At 48.1% G+C, this 23,120-nt stretch overlaps 1 protein-coding gene across 12 annotated transcripts in view; it reads left to right on the top strand.

Annotated features, from left to right (window-relative positions):
- Positions 1 to 23,120, top strand: part of MSI2 (musashi RNA binding protein 2) — a 406,134-nt gene that overhangs the window by 236,016 nt on the left and 146,998 nt on the right. The window lies entirely within an intron of this gene.

The following is a 23,120-nucleotide window of genomic DNA, read 5'->3' as shown; positions in this document are numbered from 1 at the left end:
TTGTTTTTTTTTTTTTTTGTTTGTTTGTTTGGGATACCACGCGAATGTGAATCAGGAGAGAAGTTTTGATTGGAACTTTCTCTTCCTCTGCCCATGGTTCTGACCTCTGGGATTCCCCAGACTTGAGTTTCTCCTTCAGGGACCCGTCTCTGTGGTGACATAATAAAGGTGTCGATGCCAGGGGTATTGCGCTCCCAGGCCTCCGCTCCCTACACCCCCACGGCCACTGTGATCTCTCTTCAATTTCCTTGCTGAGACCTCTCAGATCTGTGTGCCCAACCTTCCTAGCCTTGCAAGACAGCTCCTGGAGCCATTCCCCTGGAATCCCCTTGTGGAATTTTTTATGTCTTTCCTGTTTTCCCACCATGGCAGTTGAACATAGGCAGGACTGAGGGGTGTGTGCCTGTGGGGGACAGAGGCAGGAGGTGGGAAGGCAGGACCAGCAGCTTGCCACAGGCCGGGAGTTCTTGGATATTTCCCTGGGGGCAATCGGAGACATGGCCAGATGGCACGCTCCTTCAGGGAAAGTCACCAGGTTGCCCTGAGTGGGATCAATAGCAGTCAGTCATCTCATGACCAGGAAGGAGGTCATCTTGTGTTAGATCCCGACTTATGGTGACAAGGTCCTGAAATGAAGAGAAATGTAGAAAGAATAAGGATAGAGCAGGTTGGGTTGGGGGAAGGTCCTGTCAAAGGAAGAGGGTAGCTTGGAGGAGGACAGGCTTGGTGAGGGTGGACAGCTTTCAGCCGTGGGAGGGGATGGTCACGAGTAGAAATTGTGTCTGGGGGAAGGTGTGTAGGTCAGTGTAAGATGTGCTGGAGTTGGAGGTCCCAGAATACCCACATGGCAGGAGAGTGAGGCTGGCACTTAGGGGACAGGCATGGGAGGAGGGCACAGAGACAGAGACTGTGGTGGATGGGGAAGCCTCACTGAATAAAGTGGAGAGCCCAAACGTGGGGGTGGGGCGGCAGATCAGGTAAGGTGGATAATGACCTGGTTGTACGAAATGGGGAGCAAGGATGGGAGTCAATGCCGGTACAGAGAGGGGAACAGAGCCCCTGGCACTTAGAAAACCCCCCGGCGCAAGAGCAGGCCTGATGGAAGGTTGGGATTTGGGATGCATGTTAAGTTTTCCTTGTTGGGTTTTCTTATTTACCACAAAAGCGGGGTAGGGCTTTCTAGACTTACCTGAACAAGTTAACAAGGTAAACTGTCATACACAAGAATTCCTTGCTTTTGAAAAGAATGCCTCAGCAGAGTCGCTCTCGTATAGCTTTGTGGGGTACACACTATGTTACCCAGGGAGTCAAAATCTGGAGAGAATGAGATTTCAGGTAAAGTAAAGGCTACGTCCATGTTTATTTGGTAGGGTTGGGTGGCATCTTGGTTTGGGATGCGGGGGGTTTCCTGTCTATTCAAGAGTTAGTGTGTAAGTCAGGGTGGGGTGGAGGGGCAAGGTGAGAGCGTGTAGGAAATGAAAGCGGTTTCTCTGAAATTCTGTGCCTAGAGATTTCCTTTCTCCGGCACCAAAGAAAAACTTTAATGAGTTTTCCTTTGCAGGTAAAGTAGAGTTTTTATTCTGTAGCTGAGACTTTTCTTTTCTTTCTTTTTTTTTGAAACTTTTCTAAATAAAGCAGCCTTCCTTTTTACCCTGCTCCCTGGGCCTGGTCCCCCTTCCTGAGGGCCCCCGCCAGCTTCTCTTTAGAAGAGACTTTCATGCATGAGAAAGCATCATAATGTAATACTCCTCTTATCACCTCACAGGCCTTTACAAAAGGACAGTGGGCAAGCCTTAGATATCTCCAAGGCAAGCAGGGGTTGGCCGTTTTCTTTTGAGACATCCTCACCTGGGGCTGTCTAGGGCAAGACCCTGACGGGTCAATTAGCCACAATCCCAGCTTAGTGCTATGGTGCTTTCTCTTTGAAAGGCACGGACTCATCTTCCTGCACATTTGCGAGGTCCTCCCTCTGTCTGCTCTGGTAAACAGTGTGAGGCGGGCTGTCTTCAGGACTCAGGGAAAACCTGTGGGGTTATTATGGCTCATTTGGTAGATGAGAGGGATCTGTAATTTTCCGTTGTGTATTTGTATGCGCAGAGATGTGATAAAGATGGCTTGTAGCCTCTTTCATTTTCCAGATGTCTCACCAGTGGATAAACATCGCTTCTTTCTTTGGCTGTGAGTCCGGGCTCTCTGGTTTGTGCCTGATGCCGTGTTCCCTGGGAATGTCAGCAGCCACCTCCCTGGACCTGAGAGCAGCCATTTTGCGTTGGGAGGGTGTCCTCGGTCTTCCGGGGGATGGGGAGAGGGCTGCGATTGCAGGACCTCTGCCTTGTTGTCCAGAGCTGTTCGAACATCTGGATGCATTTAGCTTGTTTGATTAGAGTGGAGCAAAACTGGAGCTTTTATTTTGTGCCTGTTGAGGGGAAGGAACCTTCCTGTAGCCTCCTCATGGACAGGTTGTGGGGACAGGTTAGACCAGACGTGCTGGGAGGGGAAGGTCTTGAATCTCGTGAAGGCAGATTTCTGACAGCTGAGGCAGAAGCGCACGGATGTGGTGTGTGTGTTGTGGTCAGGGGAGATCTAGCTGGAGGGTTATTTTCAAGCCAGTACCGGCCCAGCCCAGACTCACAGACCCCCCTGCTGCTTAGTAAATGCATCTTAAGCATGCTAATTTTGTTGTACATTAATTGAGATGGTGAATGTTTTCTTAGCATTGAATCCATAACGTGTTTGGTATTAGGCTATGGAAAATCCTTTCTCTCGCATTTATTTTACCTCCAAGACTCTTGATGAGGTATTTGGTTTTTCTTGTCTGTCTCCCCATCTGTCTGTTTCTCCAGATCCCTTCCTCTCCCAGCCCCTATGGTAACTAGAAGCTGTAAGGCCAAGGCTTTTTCCTACAGATGCCATGTGTCCCCTTCAAAGTGGGAGTCTGTGTACTTACTCCAAAGATCCTGCTTTTGCTTTGAGCGTTTTCAAAGCTTTCACTGTGAACTCATATTCAGACTCTGGCATTTTCTTCTGAATATCCTCACTGGTGATAAATCTTTGGCTTTTGAAAGTGGATGTGATTTTTGGAAACCATCACCAGCCTTAGCTCCAAATGACTTGTGGCCAAGATTGATTATGCTGTTTTTGGACCAAAATGTGGTAGGACTATGAAATAATAAGACCGGTTGTCTTGCATGACTTGGGAACTGACTAGGAAGGAATTCCCTCACCCACCCCCCCACAAAAAAAATCTCAAAAAAAAAAAAAAATTCCAAGTCTCAGTGAATACCTTCCATGGTGCCTTCTTTGAAGGGGGTGATGACCATATAATGTTTGTCCTGGTGTGTCTGGTTATCAACCAATAAGACAGAGGTTGTACTTTATTTAATCCTTGCCGTACGTTAGACCAAGCCAGCTGATGCTAGATGGAGGGTAGAGGCCCATGAGTTAGTGAAAACCTAACGCAGTACACAGCAACATCAGAAGGTACACTTTTTTTTTTTTTGAGACAGAGTTTCACTCTGTTGCTCTCTGTAGGGTGCAGTGGCATCACAGCTCACAGCAACCTCAAACTCTTGGGCTCAAGTGATCCTCTTGCCTCAGCCTCCTGAGTAGCTAGAACTACAGGTGTCCACCACGAGGCCTGGCTAGTTTTCTGTTTTTAGTAGAGATGGGGTCTCGCTCTTGCTGAATCTGATCTCAAACTCCTAAGCTCAGGCAACCTACCTGCCTCAGCCTCCCAGAATGCTAGGATTACAGGTATGAGCCACCACACTTTCAAAGCTCCAGCTTCAGGTCAGCAGAGGCTAGACTTGGCCAGCAGGGGCCAAGACAGAGGAAAGACACCCTGAGTGGCTCATCACCTGTCCCCTCCTTTGCTCTGGGTGGGCCATTCTGCATTGACCTGAGCTGGCAGACCCCCTAGGCCATACTCTGTGACCAAATTACCCCCTTCATCTGCTGCCTGTGCCCCGCATGACTTCTCAGACTTGAGGCCCCCCTGCAGTGCTCAGAATTTGAGGTTTCTACACTGACAGCCCTTTCTTCCTTGTCCTGCCCACAGGAAAACCAAACCATTTTCTACATGAATGACTAACAAAGTGAAGACTCAAATGACAGAAGCCTTAAATCTCATTTTAAAGTGATAAATACAAAATCCATCTGAGGGCTAACATTTAGGGCACACAATCTATCTTGCAGAGCTTGAGGCTGGCTGTGAAGTATGGAAGTGTTTCTTTTAGGGGGAGAAGAAGAGCCACACCCCGGGACATAGCCCCTCTTTGGAAGGCCTTCCCCCGAAGCCCGCAGTTTGTCCCAGAAAGTGGTGTTTGAGTTCTAAATGTCATCAGATGTGTTTGGCATGACCCAGGAAATAGAGTGCAGCTCCCTGCACAGAGGCATGATAAGTGAGCCCAGAAAGCCCGGTGAGGACCATGGAGATGCAGCCAGTGTGCCCTGAGAGAGGCCTGCACCTGACTGACCCAAGTGCTGAAAGAGCCAGGTTCGTGTAGACGCAGCTGTCATCAGAGGCCCCAGGGCTGTCCCCTGGACTCATCCATTAGAACAGAGTCCTAAAGTCCTACCTACACTGTCATCTTCAACGGGAAACGGATCCTGGGGGTCTAGGTGAGTCTGCACCTGAGTTAGGTCTGCATAAGTCATTGCAGAAATCCAGGGCTCCTCAGGCAGCCCTGCCTCCATCGTCCCAGTCTGAGAGATGGGGCAAAGCGCTGCTTCTCAAGGGCGCTGAGGATTAATGAGCTGACATTTGAAGACTGCTTGGGAGATGAATTGGAAGCGCGAAATATTACTATTTCATGTGGAAGTCTGAAAATATCCTTGCCGAAGCGTTCTGATAAATAACTAAAGCAGGCTAGCGAGGGGGACATTTCAGATGTCTAAAGAGCGTTTTTCTTAAATATTTTTCTCTCAAATGGAGAGGAGGCGTGACAGAAAGAGTTTGGAAGGAGCATTCAAGCCCCCTCACTACCCCCTGCTCCCCCCGCCCCCCCACGCACACACACACATTATCTGGTCCACAAAGGAAAGAATAGCCAGTCACAGGACAAGAGGTTGGGCAGCCTGTGTGGGCTTCTGCAGCAGCTCAGAGCAAGGCATTGCCAAGCAAGTGAAATCCCCCAAGGGGGACATGGTTTATCCCCACTGTGGAGCACCTTCACCAGGCCTTCTCTGCTTTTTTAAACTTTCCCATCCTTCAAGACCGGTTTCATTCTTAGAGATTTTTGGCCAAGTGATGATGGCTGCATTTCTCTTACTACAGCACCTCATGGTGTCACAGTTCCTGTCCTTTGTATGAGACGCCTGTTTCCACTTGCCTCTTCAACCTGGGCATAGGAGGCAGAGAGGGTGTTATTTGTGACAGGTGCTGGGCCTGCCACACATTTGTTGATTTTCGATTTGCTCTTAATTGGGCTGTTTGTCACACCACTGCTCTGTCCCACGAGGGTTCCCTGTCTTCTTCCTCAGTCTCAGTCCTTTGGGACTTGCAGCCTCCTGGGTGGTTGGGTTTCTGCGGCCTCTCGGGGGCCGGTATGGATGGCCCTGGCTCCCTGGGGTCCTCTTGGTGAGGTGGAATGTTGGGAATGGTGGCCCATTCCCCAGAAGGCCCTCTCATTTCTTCCTACCCTGATTTTTCAAGGCAAGATGCTAATAAACTGCACTCCCCCAAACCCCTATTTTCTGTATTTTCTTGTGTGTGTGAGAGAGAGAGAGACAGAGACAGGGTTTCACTCTGTCTCCCAGGCTAGAATATAATGTTGTCATAGTAGCTTGCAACAACTTCAAACTCCTGGGCTCTAGTGAGCCTCCTGCCTCAGTCTCCCAAATAACTGGGACACTATAGGTACCCACCAGGATTCCTTCCTAATTGTTGTGTTTTTGTAGGGTTAGAGTCTTGTGTTTGCCCAGACTGGTCTCTTAACCCCTGGCCTCAAGTGATCTTCCCATCTTGGCCTCCCAGACTGCCAGGATTATAGGCATGAACCCCACCGTGCCTGGCCTTCTTCTCCATTTTAAAAGCCACGTAAGTTTTGAAGGCTATAGGAGATGGCTGGGGCAGGCACATGCTTCTGGAAGCACCTTTTTAAAAATAGGTTTGTGGCACATTTTGTGTTTCTCTAGGGTAAGCCATCAGCAGGTAAACCAGGCTTGGAGGCAGGCATCTGAACCCCTGCAGTTGGCTCTTGTCCTGCCTCTGTCTTTCCCCATGTCCCTCTCCTGGAGGCGAGGTAGGGGTGAACCCGCCCCTGCATCCAGCAAACGGGTGCTTCTGTCTGGGAGTTATCTATCAACCTTGACCCCTTTGGAGGAGGTTGCTGTCCCATCCAGACAGGGACCAAGCCATTTGTGCTTTCCCACCAAATTCTGTCCCCCACCCCCGCCCCCCACAGAGGGGGGGAGCTAGCAGGGGCTCAGGGGCTCATCCTGGGCCCTGCCCTCAGGGAGCTGCTCCCCAGTAGGACCTCACCCTGGTAGTGCAGATCTGCGGCAGTGGATGCATGCCCGAGGCAAGGAATACAAATAAACAACTCCAAATCAGAAGTGGCTATAGTGAAAGGCAGAGTGGCCATCCACCTACTCAAATGAATGGAGTCGATTATCCTTACCCTCCCTACAACCCCACATTCACACCCATAGACTGGGAAAAGGCTTGTCAAGCTGGAATGGTCATTTCTCCTTCTTGCCCCCTGGTGGGGGTCCCAGTGGCCCAAGCCTCTTGTTTTCTGTGAGGGCTGCTCCTGAGTGTGGGCCTGCCTTGGGGAGGCAGGTTTTCTTCGGCCTTGCTCTCTGTTCACGTGGTGGTGTTGCCTGGGGTGGATGCCGTGTGCTAACCCCAGCTCTGCCTCTGACCCTTCAGGATGGCCTCCCGCTCAGTGGCTCCTGTGGCCAGGTCCTCCCTCCCGGGCGGCAGCCTGGGCTTTCCACAGGTCATCCTGCCTGGCTCCCTTGGCTTACATCCCGCTTCAGACACACAGACCTGTGCCCCGGCACTGGGCCCCTGCCTAGGATGGCCTTCCTGCCGTTTCCCTGATGAAACCGTGTTAGGGTGGATGAATGAATGATTAAAGACTGGGCCCTGGTGGAGTACTGGTATGTGACTGCACAGCTCAGAGGGCTTGTCGCATCCTGCGTTGCTGCCATGTCTGTCCTCTTGAACCTCAAGGACAGGAATCTGTTCTCCTCATTCAAAATGTCTTTGTGCCTAATGTAGACATTTAGTAAATAGGTGCTGATTGAATGATTTTTTTAAAGGAATGAATGAATGAATGGATTCTAAAGGTAGCACCAACTGCCTCTGACAAACTTAATTTCTCTTGAAGTTGATTGCTACCCATTTGCTGAATAAAAGGAGCTCATTCAGCCTAGTAGTTAGAGCGGTGACTGGTCTGAAGCCCTTGACATCTAGCTCAAACAGCCTCTTCAGGGTGGAATCTCTTTAGTATGCAGGATGGTACAAGGGTTCCCCTCTGGAATAGGCTGTGCCCTCTGTGAATTAATTTCCTCTCCACAGAACTTAGCAGAAGAAGATTATTAGTTAAGACTTGGTTGCAAGTAGCACAAATCCATCTCATGCTTGCATGAACCTGTCTGTCTCTCCCCATTGGCTGGTTTTGCATGCTTCCGATGCCCCGTGGCAGGTGGTGGCCACCCAACCTGTGGGCAGAAGTTGAGAACATGACCAGTTTATCTCATCCTTGGTCCTCCTTGCTTGGGTAAAGCTAGCCTCTCCACTAATTTTAATTTCACTTAGTGTCGACATCCTAACAGTAGAAGTAGGGTAAGGCATGAACGATACTAGATCTTTCTTCTGACCAGCTCACTAAAGTTGTAATAATGGTGGGTGACGGCTACTTAGCTTTTCCCATGTGCCAAAATATTGCACATGGATTAACTTCTTTTAATGCTCATGATAGCACTATGAGATGATGGTAGCAATTTGAGGTGAAGTAACAGAGGCACAGAAAGGCTTGGTAACTTGCCTAAGGCCACACAGCTAGTAAGGAGTAGAGCTAGAATCTAAGTCCAGAGCGTCTGGCTGCAGAACTTCCGGCCCAGGTGCCTGAGCAGACATTTCTCGGGGACACATGCATCACTGACAGAAGAACCACGATGCCTTTTATAAATATGGTCTCTGATGGTGTCCATAGGTAGATGGGATTCTGTAAAAGAATGATCACATTTGCCATTCAATTTTAAATTGATAGTGGTGGTGGTGGTGGTAGTGGAGAGGCTGCTTTACTCCAGTGGCTAGAAGGACCCTGATACCTTCTCACACCCTCTGGCTAGCTCCTGTGATGGCCAAGGGCAGAGTGCCACACAGCACCTGCAAGTTCCTGTCCTTCTCTTAGAAAATCCCTGGAGTGAAAGAAGAAAAAATTATAGATCTGAGCAGTTGAGGAGCAATTTAATTAAAAACAAAAAGAAATGCAAATGAATTAGCCAAAGATCTTCATGGGGCATCCTTAATGGAGAGGAGGGCCGCGAGAGGAGGAGATGAAGGAATCCTTTTATTTGTTTTTCTTATAAGGGAACCCTTAGGCTTGGATGGGGTAAGGATTTCTCACATAGTCTGACTTGCAACAAGCATTTGCCTTTGTTCATTTCTAGAGGGAAGGATAGTAAATCTGCAGGTGTGGGCTGCTGTCCCCTGTGCTGGTTCATGGGGGTCTTTAAAATAACAGCACTTTACACGTTAGCAACAGCTAACAGGTTTTTCTGCTTCAGAAAGCAAAAGTACTGTATTAGTTGTGCAACATATATAAATGATTTGGAGAATTAGGGTGCAGCAGATAGTACAGTTTTTAGCAAAGAACTGAAGACTCCATCAAGTTATAAAGTCACCAAGGGGAGGGAAGGCGGGGTTGTCCAGTGGCAGGGTGCTGTGTGGCCTGTCATCTTTGTTTAATTTCCTTTTTCGCTGGTCCCAATTTGAATTGCCAAAATATGTTATACTGCAGTACATTATTTCATTTTCCTGCTTTGTAATTCCTTTTTTTTACCTCAAACAGATGAAAAACATGGCACTAAAGCAAATTGACAGCTCTTGAAATGAGAAAGATCTTTATCCTTCAGAATGTTGATGTAAAAACAAATGAAAGAAAAACATGCTTGTTGGGTCTTGAAGCAGCTTGAATTGATGCTTTTTTTTTTTTTTTTTTTAAGGGTAGATAAGGGTTTTCCCCTTTCCTTTCTTTTTTTCCCCTTTATGGTGTTGTGCGACTTGAGGATTATGTAGGAGGGTTGGTGATTCTGTCAATACTCATTTGCAAAGATCGGAGTCATGATTTTGATACAAGGAGTAGGCCAGAGGTCCAACCCAGGGGTTGACAGAGAAGACATGAGGCCCTCAAGTTGACTTCATGACTTCAAAATAATCTATCAGGCACCAGGGCCCCAAACTACATGAGGGCCGGCTAAAATGACAAGTGTGCTTGCTTTAGACAAAGTGTCCCAACTTACCCTGCACATGGTCCCTTCCTGCTGCCAAAAGCCCCAGTTACAATGATGACAAGTATTGATGAATACTTTTCTGTATCTCAGAAATACCAGTAAGTGCGATTTGTTTAATATATAAAATATCTCAAAACATAAGATCTGGGTTTCAAGATTAAAAGAAGGACAGACTTGGTGGCTGAAAATAGAACAATCAGAAACCATTAGATTTAATGCTCTTTTCTATCTGAATTTCTTTTTCTTTGTCCCGCAAATCTTTCTGAAACTCAAGCAGCAAGCCCTTCCTGGGCACTAGTTTTTGTATTCATTACTTGTAGGTCAAGGTAGGAGATGGAAAGCCGCGCATATGAAGTTTCTGGAGAGTAGGAAAGGGGAAGAAATAGAGGAATAAGGACGACCAACAACAGATATTCGTGTGACAAAGTAAGATTTCAAAGTCGTGTATGACAGTGCCAAATAGGAGAAACAGTAGGAGATACATCTTTCTACAGTATGCGCACCTTGTTTATGCCCACTTTATCCAAATCACGTGAAATTAGGACATAATTGTTAGTATTTGAAACTGATGTGCCGTGAGGTTTCTTGAAATAATGAGCCCCCTTGTGGTTTCTTACTATTATTATTATACATTTTATTTTTAAATAGTTCAGGACTCACAAGAAGTTGTAAAAATAGTACAGAGAGCTCTTGTGAACCCTTTACCCAGTTTCCCACGATGACAGTGTCTCCCATGATCATGGTACAGTGTAAGACCAGGAAACCTGTGTCAGTGCATCACTATGTGAGCACATGTGTGTGTCAGCTCTTTGAAATGCTATCCCACGTGTAGATTCAAGGACCGTCACCACAGTCTGGATAGAGAACCGTTTCATCACCACAAAGAAACTCCTGGTGCCTCCCTTTAATAGTCACACTCTTCCCCCACCCCTAACCCCCGACAATCACCGATCTGTTCTCTATGTCCATACTTTTGTCATTTTGAGACTGTTGCAGAAATGGACCCGCGTAGTATGTTAATAAGCCCAGCAGGCTGACTTTTTTTCACTTGGCATAATTCCCTGGAGATCCATCCAACTTGTGTACCAGTAGTTTGTTTCTCTTTGTTGCAAGGGGTATTTTGGGATGTGCCACAGTTTGTTTTTCCATTCCCCCTGTGTTTCTAAAACGTGGTTTATTTGCATACGACTTACTCCAGCACAGTACATAAAGTCAGGTGGGCTTATGAGGTTAAACCTGACTCATCCACACTGATTTCACTAAATTGGAATTTGTGGTGATCGATAGAAAGTCTGTTATCCCATTATCCAGCCCTTATCTCAGAGATATTTGTAGAGCATCTGTGTGAGCCGGGGCTGGGGTGCATGCTGGAGACGGCAGAGAGGAGTCATTTGCCGCTGGCCCAGTGCTTTCCTATATATTATGTCAATAATTTCTACTTTTCAAGGCTGGGGTGAAAGTGAACAGAGATCATCATTCCTTTTTCACACAAGGAAACTGAGCTGCCTTGGAAGGCTATGCCCAGGATTACACATGGGTGGAAATGGTGGCGTGGAATTTGAACCCAGGGCTTGCGACGCTGTGCCAGGTGCTTCGTGCGCTACCCCTGCTTAGAGCCAGTTTGCTCCTCTGGAAAACGAGTAGGCTGGACTCAGACCTTTTTGGTGCTTTCTGCCTCATCTCTTGATCATCTCTGAACAAGAAGTAACTGCCAGGTGACTGACTGACTCCTCAGCCCATGGCTGCACCTGAACTTTGTTCTCAGCAGCATTTCATTAGCCATTATTTGAAGATGGTTTGGGAATCCACAAGTTACAAATTAGAATTCCTTTAAAAATAGCCTATAGCTCAGACCTTCCTTCATTTTGCCAAATTTTGACAAGATCTTTGGGTCGGGACTAGACAAATGAGCAACCCAGTGGATCTTTATCCCAGGGCTCTGGAGTGACTTCAGGGTTAAGCGGGTTGAAGAGATTGGTTGTCAGGAAGTCCCAAGGGAAAGAAGTGGGAATGTCTTTGCATGCTATTAAAGCCCCCTGAAGAAACTTTTGGGGGTGGGTGCTGCTTGGCGCCTGATGCTACACGGTTCACAGAATTCTGCCCTGTGCCCAAATTGCCATGGATCAGAGGAGGCTGCTATTTCAGGCATCTAAGTGCTGCTACTGCTGCTCAAATCAGGCCCGAGCAGCTCATCAGAGCGGGTGGGACAGAGTTGCTTCCAGTCTTTGAAGCTCCAGAAAGGGTTCAAAGGAGCCTTGGACAAGGGATGCCTGCACTGGGCGTGAAATGGGTAGGTGACCCCTGGGTCACTTCTAACTGCCGAGTCTGTGATTCTTAGACAAATGGAAGTTCCTCTCTCCCCCAGTTACTGACACTCACTCCAAGGCCTGGCTGAGTTCATCAGAATCACAGGCTGGTGCATTCAAAGGACTGGCAGAGAGAGAAGGGCCTGGGGCTTGGGAAACCCGCAACTACCCGTGACCTCTTGCGCATCACCTCACCCCTCTCCTCATGTGGTCCAGGAAAGTGCTGGAGCTCTGCATCTGATAAGGCAGAGTCCACCTCTCTTCTGAGTGGCCAAAAGCGGCAGTGTGGGATAGGGAGGCACTGTCCATCAGAGTGTCAAAAGCCCAAAGGTCATTCTAAACCCCAATTCTTTTCATCTGTGCTCTGCAGCCAACTCTTTGTGTTGGGCAGACAAATGAGCCTTAATAAATATTGGTTTAATGAATAAATGTGTCACCATGGCTGAGCTCTCCTCTGCCTCATTCTTTGTCCTCACCAGCCAGTCTGTTAAAGAGGGAGGGGTGAAGGGTGTCTGAAGCCCTGTCCCGAGGCTCCTACATACTCAGAAATGTCCTGCCCCAGGGGCCCTGGCTTTTCCCAAACCGCACACAAGCCCTGCATCCCCTCACCAAGCCATGCTGCTTACCCTCCCTGTCATCCACACAGAAGGATTGGAATCGAGCCTGGAACTTGGACTTCCCGAGCCTAGAGAGCTCCTCTGTCCTCTCCACTCTCCCCTCTCTGAGCATGTGGCTGCAGCTATGCTTGTCACCGTCCCAGATTGCATTGGCCACAGGAGATGAGGATGATTTTTTCCATTTGTCCTGATGTTTATTTCATGCCCATCAATATCAGCCCGTATCAGGACAGATGAGGTGGTTATTTACGGCTGTGCATTTTCACGGTTGGTAATTATAAAACCTTTCCCTGTTCGGTCAGAATCATGGAGATCCATTTTGGCAATTAGCAGTTTAGTATTTGTATAATGGGAACGCGAGAGAGTGTTACGGCACATCGGTGTTCCCCAGCCATTTGCCTCTCTTCTCCGCAGCTGGCAGGGTTGGGCCTTTTTCACGGTAGGTGAGGCCTCATGGGGAGAGGCGAGAGGTGGGTGGAGGGCGCATTGTGCAGCCTGCCTGCCACTCCCCTCCCCCGGAGCACACTCACACGCACACATGCACGCGCTCCTAACCAGTACTGAACATGGGCCTGGAGTGCCAGAGCACAGCAGCCACCACTCGAAGGAGCCTCACACGAGAGGCTGTTAGGCCAGATGCCATTTCCATGTGACAGCTGTCAAGGCTGCCGGGTCCAACTGCCACTCCTCAAACAGCTCGTGCCTGGCCTCTCTCCGTGTCCCTCTCCCCTTCATTCACCTCCTCCTTTCTACACCATCTCAGATGTCCCCAGAGAGAGCCTCCTGCCCTACCCTGCAGGGTGGTACCCCGGCCCAGGGCTTTGCCTGCATGGCTGGCACAGAGCCCCAACCCCAGTCACACTCCTGTGTGTGGACTGTGGTTTAGTTTTGAGGTAGGGTCCCCGGGACTACTGAAAGCATGCTAGTTCTGTTAATGGCTTTCCCTTGGTGTGACCCATTTGCAATGGGAAAACACACAGCATGAGGTGTGGCTCCTGGCTTGACTGCCTGCAGTGTGCTTGGGCCCCCCCACAAGGCTCAGCCGGGATTGCTGGGGTCTGGCAGTGAATTGGGCCAGTATCTATTGAGATGAGCGTTTTTCCAAGTGATGGGCCCTCGGTGGCCACCAGAAACGCCTCTGACAACTCGAGGAAGCCATATGCACTCAGCCTTCTTAGCTCCCACCGCACAGCGTGGACTCGTGTGAACCCAGCCCTGGACTGAGCACAGGGGCCCCTCTGGCAGTTCCAGCTCTGCCACCAGCTTCTGGAAGACCGTGGAGGATCCCAGGGAGCTGTAGCTTTGAGGATTTACCCACCTTAAAGGAAGAAACCCTGGCACGCTCTCGTTTCCTTTATTTCTTTAGCCATCCCCTCCTCTCCTGAGCCTACCAGGGCAGTGCACATCCACCTCCTCTTAACCTTCTGGTGGGATCTGAAGGCAGTGTTTGTTGGTTTGTGCAGCAGACAGTGGCAGGCTGCTAACCTCTCAGGGATTAAGAAACAGGGCACAAGTAAGAGAGGCTGTTAGGAGACACAGGGACGAGTCTGGTTTTCAGTCCTGGCTCCGCCGTTTACTGCAGGGGCAAGTCTCCTACTTGCAGTGAGCCACAGTTTCCTCACCTGGGAATGGATGTATGAAATGGGCGTGCTTGGTCTACCTCGGACCTATTGCAGTAATTAAATGAGCTTTGCTGGTTGCCTACTAAGCGCTGGTGAATGGCAGTTACCACGATCATCATCATTTCTGGGGGATAGATGTTTTGTAACCTGGAGTCTGGTATGTATTTGTGGACTCAGAATCTATGAGCACGAGACTTTGCCTTGAGGTAGATAAAATGTCTAAATCTCCAGAATAGAGTTGTCTGGAGACCCCCCGTATCCTTCAATTCCTGGGGGCAGATGTCTCTTTGTTAAATTCATCACAGCTATCTGATACACATTGTGTGTGTGTGTTTAAGTGAAAAGGGCAAATGGAATGATGTTGCAAGAATAAAAAAAGTAAAAGTAGGAAAAAATAGGGCTGATGAAGAAGGGTCCTGCTAATGGGGATAGAATATTCTGGCCACGGTCAGACTTGGGAACCTGCTACAAAAAGTTTAGGAGATGTACTTAATGCGACTGAACCATATACCCCCTCCCCCAAAATGGTTAAAATGATACATTTTATGTTATGCATATACTTTACCACAATAAATTAAAGCGTTTAGGAGAAACTATGCAGATTCTTTTTCTTGTTAGTCAGCTGAGGCAGGGGTGCAAATTGAAATGAAACAAGCTATCTGGTGGATGCAATTTTTGAATTTTTTGATTTTTGTAATGAAGGGAAATCATGCCTGGTGGCAGCAGCTCCTAACACACCTCTGCTGCTTCCATCTTTGGGGGTGAATGCGCAGAGATGCTGCAGCGAGGGGAGGACAAGAGCCTGAGACAGGGCAGGAAGGCAGCGCTGGCAGGCTGAGACTGAGACGGGTGTCTGGGGCCTGGGCCTAGCCTCTGCCCACTCTGCGATGACCAATGGGGAAACAGGCTCAGAAGATTTGTAATAATCCCTGTCTCGTGGTGTTCTGGTGAATACCAAAGCAGTAATAATATCTGTGAAAATATTGGTGGTCATGGGGGAAAATCAATGGTTTTGTTAGGTTCTGTTAAAGTTCTGTGTTCAGATTTGGTCCCCCTGTGCTCTTCCAGGACAGAGCTTTGGCTCTTGCAGTAAAACCATGGCAAGGTTAAGAAAGAGCCCCCAAGAAAGCATCATGTGGGCAGGTGTGAACATGCAGTCCTTAAGCATCTGAAGGTCCATTAATAGCAGTGTATTCAGGGCCCGTCTACATGCACGTATGCTGTGGTTAAGGCTCACCTGGGCTGTGTGTAGCCATTTAGAACATTGGTTCTCAGCCTTGGCTCTATCCTGCATGCTCAGGAGCTTTAACGAGCCCTCTGCCAGGCTCTCCACTCCACAGACTAGGGTGCCGACTCGGCAGCAGGCATTTTAAAAGCTCTGCAGGTGATTCTAGTGAGCAGTCCTGGGGGGAAACCACTGATCTAGATTTCACTATGAGCTAATGGGATTTTCCAGTCTGCCCCCTCTTCTCCCCTATTCCTCCTTTTTGGGCAATGGTGAAAGATAGAACAGCCCTACCTTTTGCAAGTCCAAAGCCTACTGAAAAGTCCTATTTCAGTAAACTAGACACCATCACTGAGCTATGTGGCAGGAGCTGATTTTGGTTTTGTCCACGCTGGTTGGGGCAGGGATGGAGATTGTGCCTTCCCACGCTGTGACATAATCCTGGAACCAGGAGGCTGCTGTCTCCAGCACAGGCCCCAGGCACCTGCATCCTGGGCAGGCCTGCCGTGTCATCCAAGTCCCACTCTTGTGGCTTTAGTGCCTCTAGTTTATGGAACATCATAATAAGGCCTGTTAAGCCCCACACAGTATAGTGTCATGGTATTGCCTTTGAAGGTGTTTACTTAAGCTAACACTTGAAACGTTTGCGTAGGAGCAGGAAGAGAAATTCAAGGCATTTGTTCTGGGGGAGTTTGAAGAGCCCGGCTTCTTCTTTTCCTTTTTCCCGCCCTCCTTGTGTTTGACCAGATAATTTAAGGATCATTTGAAGTGCCGTTTCCTGCTCTGTTTCCTGCTATGTGTGGTGTGTGGGTGCAAATGTTTGTATTCCGAGAGGAGTAGGATTTGTCTTAGCATCTGTGTTGGTCACAGCAAAGCTCTGGAACAGCCTCCCAGCACAGAGAGTTTGCAGAGGGCCAGTGATGAATGCGATGGTCTTGGGGGTTGTTAGAGGCCATTTTAGCATTCTAGGCAGTTTTTGTGAATGGATCTTAGGGGCTGTTTCTCCATTCACTGATGAGAAATTGTGGCAAAAGAGGGAAGTTACTTGTCCTCAATGAGATCCTGGTGGGGCTAGGATTGGAACCTAGGCTCTCCCCATGCAGGAGTCCCTGCCACGCCCAGCTGCCTCCCGGTACCTGCAGAGTTATTACCAGCAACTCTCACCCCTGTAGGTGTGTCCTGGGAACAAGTTTTCTGTGTTCTCAACTCAATTCAGCTTGTTTTGTCGACTGCATGCTCGGGGAGCCAACCCTACAAAACCTTGGAGAAACTATGGGCTGAGGGACTTAACGCTAGGGTCCCACTCTTTGGCCAACCAACTGGACAAATAGAATTTTTGACCTCCCTTTCTCCGAGCCTCTTTGCATTGTAGTTTAAAGGTTTCCTACTCAGCTAGCACATGAGCTGGGCTGGCTCAGGTCTAACCTCTGGATACGGTGAATACCATCTGGCTACTTCTAAAATCACTCAGCAAGAATGTCTGGCTCACAATAAATCTTTTGACTCATTAAGAAGAGGGTTCACTCATTCATTAAATGAATTAGGATTAGAGAGGCATCACCCACTGACTTGAGTGGTAATTATTGCTGATTTTCATGGTGCTCATTTAGTGAGGAACAAGTTGCCAATTTCTCTTGGCGCTTCTGGGATCTCTGTCTCCAACCTTGCTGCTGGGGTGAGATTTAGAAGAGGTCCCACCACACCCTGATACCTGGGTTTTGGAATGTTCCATTAGGAATGTGATCCCCTTGGAAGGTAGAACCTGATAGTTTTTTTTGTTTGTTTGTTTTTTTTTTCTTTTGCAGTTTTTGGCTGGGGCTGGGTTTGAACCCGCCACCTCCGGCATATGGGGCCGGTGCCCTACTCTGTTGAGCCACAGGAGCCAGAACCTGATAGTTTAATACTCTGCCCATATTCAGCACCTTTCTTGCCTTTGTTTACTTGCTGGTGTTATTTGTGACTGTCCTGTATCTTTTTGATGATTGTAAGATCTCCCCCCCACCCCCACCCCCGCCTTTTTTTTTTCTTCCTTAAGAATAGGGACCATGAATAATACAGAATAGTTACCACAAGAATATTTTATAACACATCACAAAACTTTGGTGGCAGACAATAACTGTTTATCTCATGTGTCTGGAGCACATTGGGAGTAGTTCTGCTGATCCTGGCCAGCCTTGCTTGCATGTTTTGGGGGTGACTAGCTGTCCGCTAATCTAGGTTGGCCTCAGCAGCAGGGGATTGGGGGAGCAAGCCTGGACATGCCCTTCTTAAGGTGACAGCAAAGGTGAAAAGGGAGAAAGCAGAAATACCATGTCCTCTTTAAGGCTAGGCTCAAACAAGCATTCCATCCCCTCCACTTCATTTTATTGGCTGTCATGAGTTAAGGTCCAGATTCAAGGGTTGGGGAGAAGAACTGTGAGAAGAAACTCACAGGTTCAAGGGTGTGGGGGTCTACCTGTGTAAGTTGTCTCTTATTTGTACATAGGCTGATTTTTTTAGTAAATAGTGAATGCCTAATACATGTTGCATGAAAATAAGGAAAATCAGCTGGGCGCAGTGGCTCAGGGCTGTAATCCTAGCACTTTGGGAGGCCGAGGCAGGTGGATCACTTGAGCTTAGGAGTTTGAGACCAGACTGAGCAAGAGAGAGACCCCATCTCTACTAAAAAACTAGAAAAACTAGCCAGGCGTTATGGTGGGTATCTGTAGTCCCAACTACTAGGGAGGCTGAGGCAGGAGGATCACTCGAGCCTTTTTTCTGTCTCAAAAAAGAAAAAGTAAGGAAAATTACTATTAGCTTGGTTTTCTGATCAAGATTGGCTTGGCTGCTTGATGGAGACATTAGGAGGAGTTTCTTCATTAGAAGGAAAGTTTCTATCACCCTAGCAGAAGCTGAGTTTTTCTTGCATGGGGTGCAGGCAGCTTGGTTACCAATAGGAAATCCATCTCCTTGTCATTTTTTCAATCATGGATTCTACCGCCATCATTTCCAGGATCTTAGAATAGAAACAACATCAGAGAGAAGGGGAGCAGAGAGACAGGGAGAACTGTTGCCCCACATGGAAGGGGGTAACTTGCTCCTAGAAGAGAAACTGCCTTCCCTGTGCGGAGCAGAGAGGAGAGAGCAGCCACGGTCCAGTGTCCTTCCCCTCTGCCCTTCTTTCTTGCCCCTTAGAGTAACCAGCGGGAAGAGGGCCCAGAAGCCCAGCGCTGGGAGCTTGTTAGAGATGCGAATGCCACCGCATCAGACACTTCAGGAGCGTTTCTCCTGAAGATTCTAATGTAGATAGATGTTTGAGAGCCCTGCTCCAGCACCAGTGGCTGCAGCTCCCCTGGGTTGACTCCCAGACACTTGTGAGGATGTTACATTGCAATCTGAACCTTGACCGAGTCAGAAGTGCATGCTTAGGCCCTGCTGGTGTCAGGACCAACGCAGGGGCACCCATTCCCGTATCTCACCTGAAAATGACTTTTCTTTTTTTTCTTTCTTTCTTTCTTTTTTTTTTTTTTTTGTTATGGGAGACAGAGTCTCACTCTGTCACCCTGGGTAGAGTGCTGTGATATCACAGCTCTCAGGGGTCCTCACACTTTTTAAACAGGGGGCCAGTTCACTGTCCCTCAGACCATTGGAGGGCCAGACTATAGTTTAAAAAAAAACTATGAACAGGCGCTGCCCCAGTGAGTAGGGCACCGGCCCCATATGCCGAGGGTGGTGGGTTCAAACCCAGCCCTGGCCAAACTGCAACAACAAAAAAATAGCCGGGCATTGTGGCGGGCGCCTGTAGTTCCAGCTGCTCGGGAGGCTGAGACAAGAGAATCACATAAGCCCAAGAGCTGGAGGTTGCTGTGAGCCATGTGACGGCACGGCACTCTACCGAGGGCAGTAAAGTGAGACTCTATCTCTACAAAAAAAACAAAAAACAAACTATGAACAAATTCCTATGCACACTGCGCATATCTTATTTTGAAGTAAAAAAAACAAAACAGGAACAAATACAATCACACCGCCGCATGTGGCCCGCGGGCTGTAGTTTGAGGACCCCTGGCTCAATAGCAATCTCAAACTCTTGAGCTCAAGCGATCCTCCTGCCTCAGCCTCCTGAGTAAATGGGACTACAGGCTCCCGCCACAACACTTGGCTAGTTTTTCTGTCTTTGGCAGAGTTTTGACAGGGTTTTGCTCTTGCTCAGGCGGGTCTGGAACTCCTGAGCTTAAGCAGTCCTCCTGCCTGGGCCTCCCAGAGTGCTAGGATTGTACTCATCAGCCACCGCAGCCGTCCCTACTTCACTTTTCTTTTTCATTCACAAAGATACACCACAAAGGATGCCAGAGCCTGCCTGAAGTTTTTACAAGGCACTTCTCAACGTTGGAATAAGCTCCTTTTCCTAAAACAGACTAGGCTTGTGCCAGGACTTGAGACAGATCATGCTGAGGTTCAAAGGTACCTCCCACCTTCCTCTCCCTCTAACTCAGGGGATTCCCCAAGACCACCAGGCCTCTGCCTACCTCTGGTACAAAGAAATTTGTAAGGCAGGTGAACGCATTGTCAACCTGAAGTAAACACCAGTGTTTCAGGATGAAGCTGGTCACCCTGGAAGAGGTATTCAACAAGGGTTAGTGGTGCTTTCTACTCGAAGTCAACTTGTGTTTTCAGTCCCCACTGAGCCTTTGTGTCCCCCTAACACCTTGAGGGAAGCTTTGGCCTGTGTGTTAGCTTTGATGACTGCACACCCAACTGATCTCCCTGGGTTTTGTTCGTGTGTGTGTGTGTGTGTGTGTGTGTGTTAGAGAGAGAGAGAAAGACAGCAAGAGAGTTATCAGTTTCCTGGCTCCGGAGCTGAGTACCAGTTACCTTAACTGCGCCCCTCATTTCCCCTTGATGGAGACTCACACAAGCCGCTTCTGTTTGATTCACATGGAACCGTGAGAAACAGTCTCCTGTGTGAGGCCGTGTTTTTCATTCTATTCAGTCTTTGTATATTCAGATTCTTCTAGTTTCAGCTCTTGCTGTTCTGCCAGATTTCCATGGCATTGACGGCTTCTCTGAATTAATAAGTGTTTTGCAATCGCTGAAAAGTTTTCTTCCCCCCAAGCCCTGGGACTTAACCCATATTGATTTTTTTTCCCTTTCTTTTTCCTCTCTAGCTACTTCTTAGATGTTGTATTTTGTAAAGTGTTAATAGAATTTTTCTTTCGCCCTGATACTTTATCTATTCGGGAGGTCTTTGCGAGTCCTATTGTACAGGGGACTACAGAGGAAAGAGCTCTGTTCTTGACTACAATGGTTGCCCTAAAACTGTACACAGATCCTCCCCCATGCTCACCAGGGTAGAGTGGATGTTGGGAGGGCAGTATTAAAAAATGTTCAAACTTAAAGAGAAAGGGGAGCCAATTTCACACTGTTGAAAGGGGGCTTTGAAAATACATTTTAAAAAAAATTCAAAACATTTATTTCCTAAGGGAATCAAGTCTCAGTACCAAAACATGGCCAGCACCTAAGGGGGGCTATTTTCCTGACTATTAGGCGTTTTCAATTCAAAATAAGGATTTGGCAAACATCTTAGAAAATCTGGAGACGGGTGCAAAACAGATGTCATATTTACCTGCATGCTACCCAGCAGGCCTCACCCCCAGCCCCCCTGTACCCTAGGCATTTGGATTCTCATCGCGCCCCTGGGTCTGGGTCTGAGAGGCCACATGTTCGAGTGTTACTACTCAGTGTGGAAACACACCAGTTGATCTTAGGGTGGTTTTCCGTGACGGTACCCAGGAGGCAGATCAGCTGTTGTGTGCATGGCCTTAGCAGGTGCCTGGGATGGGCTGGGGTGGGGAGTCTGGTGAGGAAGCCCCTGTTTAGTGATCTCTGAATCAGCATCACTTATGCCCATCAGCTGGGTGCCAGGGAGAAAGAGGGCGGCTCCCTGCTAGAACAGTCACCATGCAAGGCCATTTTTCTCCCAGTGACTGACTCCAGAAATGGGCACCAGAAGGGAAGGCCCCAGGAGCCTGTTTGTTCAGCCCTGGTTGCTTAGCAACACCAAAAGGGGGCCCTGACTCCAGAAAAGGAATTTTTTTTTTTTTTTAAGACAGAGTCTCACTCTGTCACCCTGGGTAGAGTACCATGGCTTCTTCATAGCTCACAGCAACCTCAAAATCTTGGGTTCAAGCAATCCTCTTGCCGCAGCCTCCCGAGTAGCTGGGACTACAGGTACCTGCCACAACACCCAGCTGTTTTTAGAGATGGGGTCTCACTTTTGCTCAGGCTGGTCTCTAATTCCTGAGCTCAAGTAGTCCAGCCACTTCGGCCTCCCAGAGTGCTAGGATTATAGGCGTGAGCCACCGTGCCTTAATAATTTTTAAATCATTTTTTAATTATTATTATTTAATAAGTTTTAATTCTTTAAGTCCAGTGAGTCCTTTTGAGCTTTGCAGATGGCTTGCCTACCCTTGTCTTCCATTGCTACATTGACTTAGTTCTTCCCTCTATTATATTTGATAGCACCTAGAAAAATCCATTCGCTTTGTGTGGAGGCACTATTTTAGACCTCCGTTTATTGCTGGGCCCAGTGTCCGCTCCTCCTTCAGAGATTATAGTCCAGGAAGAATGGGGAAGGACAAGCTAATGATTTCGTCTCCTCTGCTGGATTAGCTCAGGACCCCAAGCTCATTTGTAACCCTTTGAGCACAAATGGACGATGCTCGTCCTTCCCAGCCAAATACACACTCAGAGGTTACCTGAAGGACAGTGTCCTCTGGCTGACGGTTTTGTCCCCCCATGACCACCTGGGTTGTGTTGTGTTCTTACTGCTCACCTTGGGTGCAAAATGAATAAAGGGAGCTGCTCACTGGCCAGACAGGTGCTCTCTCCCCGGGTGAGTAGCTGATGGGTGGGGGCAAACACCTGTGCTAAAGACGTGTGTTTTATGGAATAAAGGATTGGATCATGAATACTCATAAAAGGAATGGATTCAAAAGCCAGATCTGGTCCATTAAGTGTGAGGTTTTTGAACTCTATGTGGGAGTTAAATGTGGATCCTGAAATCTTCTTATTGCTAGAAATATCAAAAGGGTTGCAGGAAGCGTGGGAAGGGTGTGGAAAGGATTGGGAAGAGAGACAGAGGGAGCATTTGGTATTTTCTTCTCTTTGATGTTTTGGAAAAAGTCCTAGCATCATTGTATTAGTTTGCTAGGACAGCCATAACAAAGTTCTGCAGACTGAATGGATGGCTAAAACAACAGGAATTTATTTTCTCACAATTCTGGGGGCTGGAAGTTCAAGATCAAGGTGTGGCAGTGTTAGTTTTTTCTGAGGCTTCTCCCTGGCATGCAGGTGGCTGTCTTTTTCCTGCATTGGCACATGGTCATCCTCCTGTGCATTAGTGTCCTAATCTCTTCTTATAAAGAAAGACCCCATTGGGTTGCGGCTCATCCTGATGACTCATTTTAACTTAATTACTTCTTCTTCTTTTTTTTTTTTTTTTTGTAGACATGGCACTCTGGCCCGTGGCCTCACAGCTCACAGCTCACAGCAACCTCCAACTCCTGGGCTTAGGCGATTCTCTTGCCTCAGCCTCCCGGGTAGTTGGGACTACAGGCGCCCGCCACAACGCCTGGCTTTTTTTTTGTTGTTGCAGTTTGGCCGGGGCCGGGTTCGAACCCGCCACCCTTGGTATATGGGGCCGGCGCCCTACCCACTGAGCACAGGCGCCGCCCACTTAAAAACTCATTCTGATGTACCGGGGGCTAGGACTTCAATATATGAATTTTGGAGGACACAGTGTAGCCTATAACAAGCAAAATGTTAATGTTCCATTGTTTATAATTGGAAACTTTTGAGTATCCATCAGAAGGGGAATAATTAAGTAAGCTATGGCTTCTCTGTCTAT

This window comes from Nycticebus coucang, chromosome 18, assembly GCF_027406575.1.
Source record: "Nycticebus coucang isolate mNycCou1 chromosome 18, mNycCou1.pri, whole genome shotgun sequence".
Lineage (NCBI taxonomy): Eukaryota > Metazoa > Chordata > Mammalia > Primates > Lorisidae > Nycticebus > Nycticebus coucang.
This window is presented reverse-complemented; position numbering and strand designations above follow the sequence as displayed.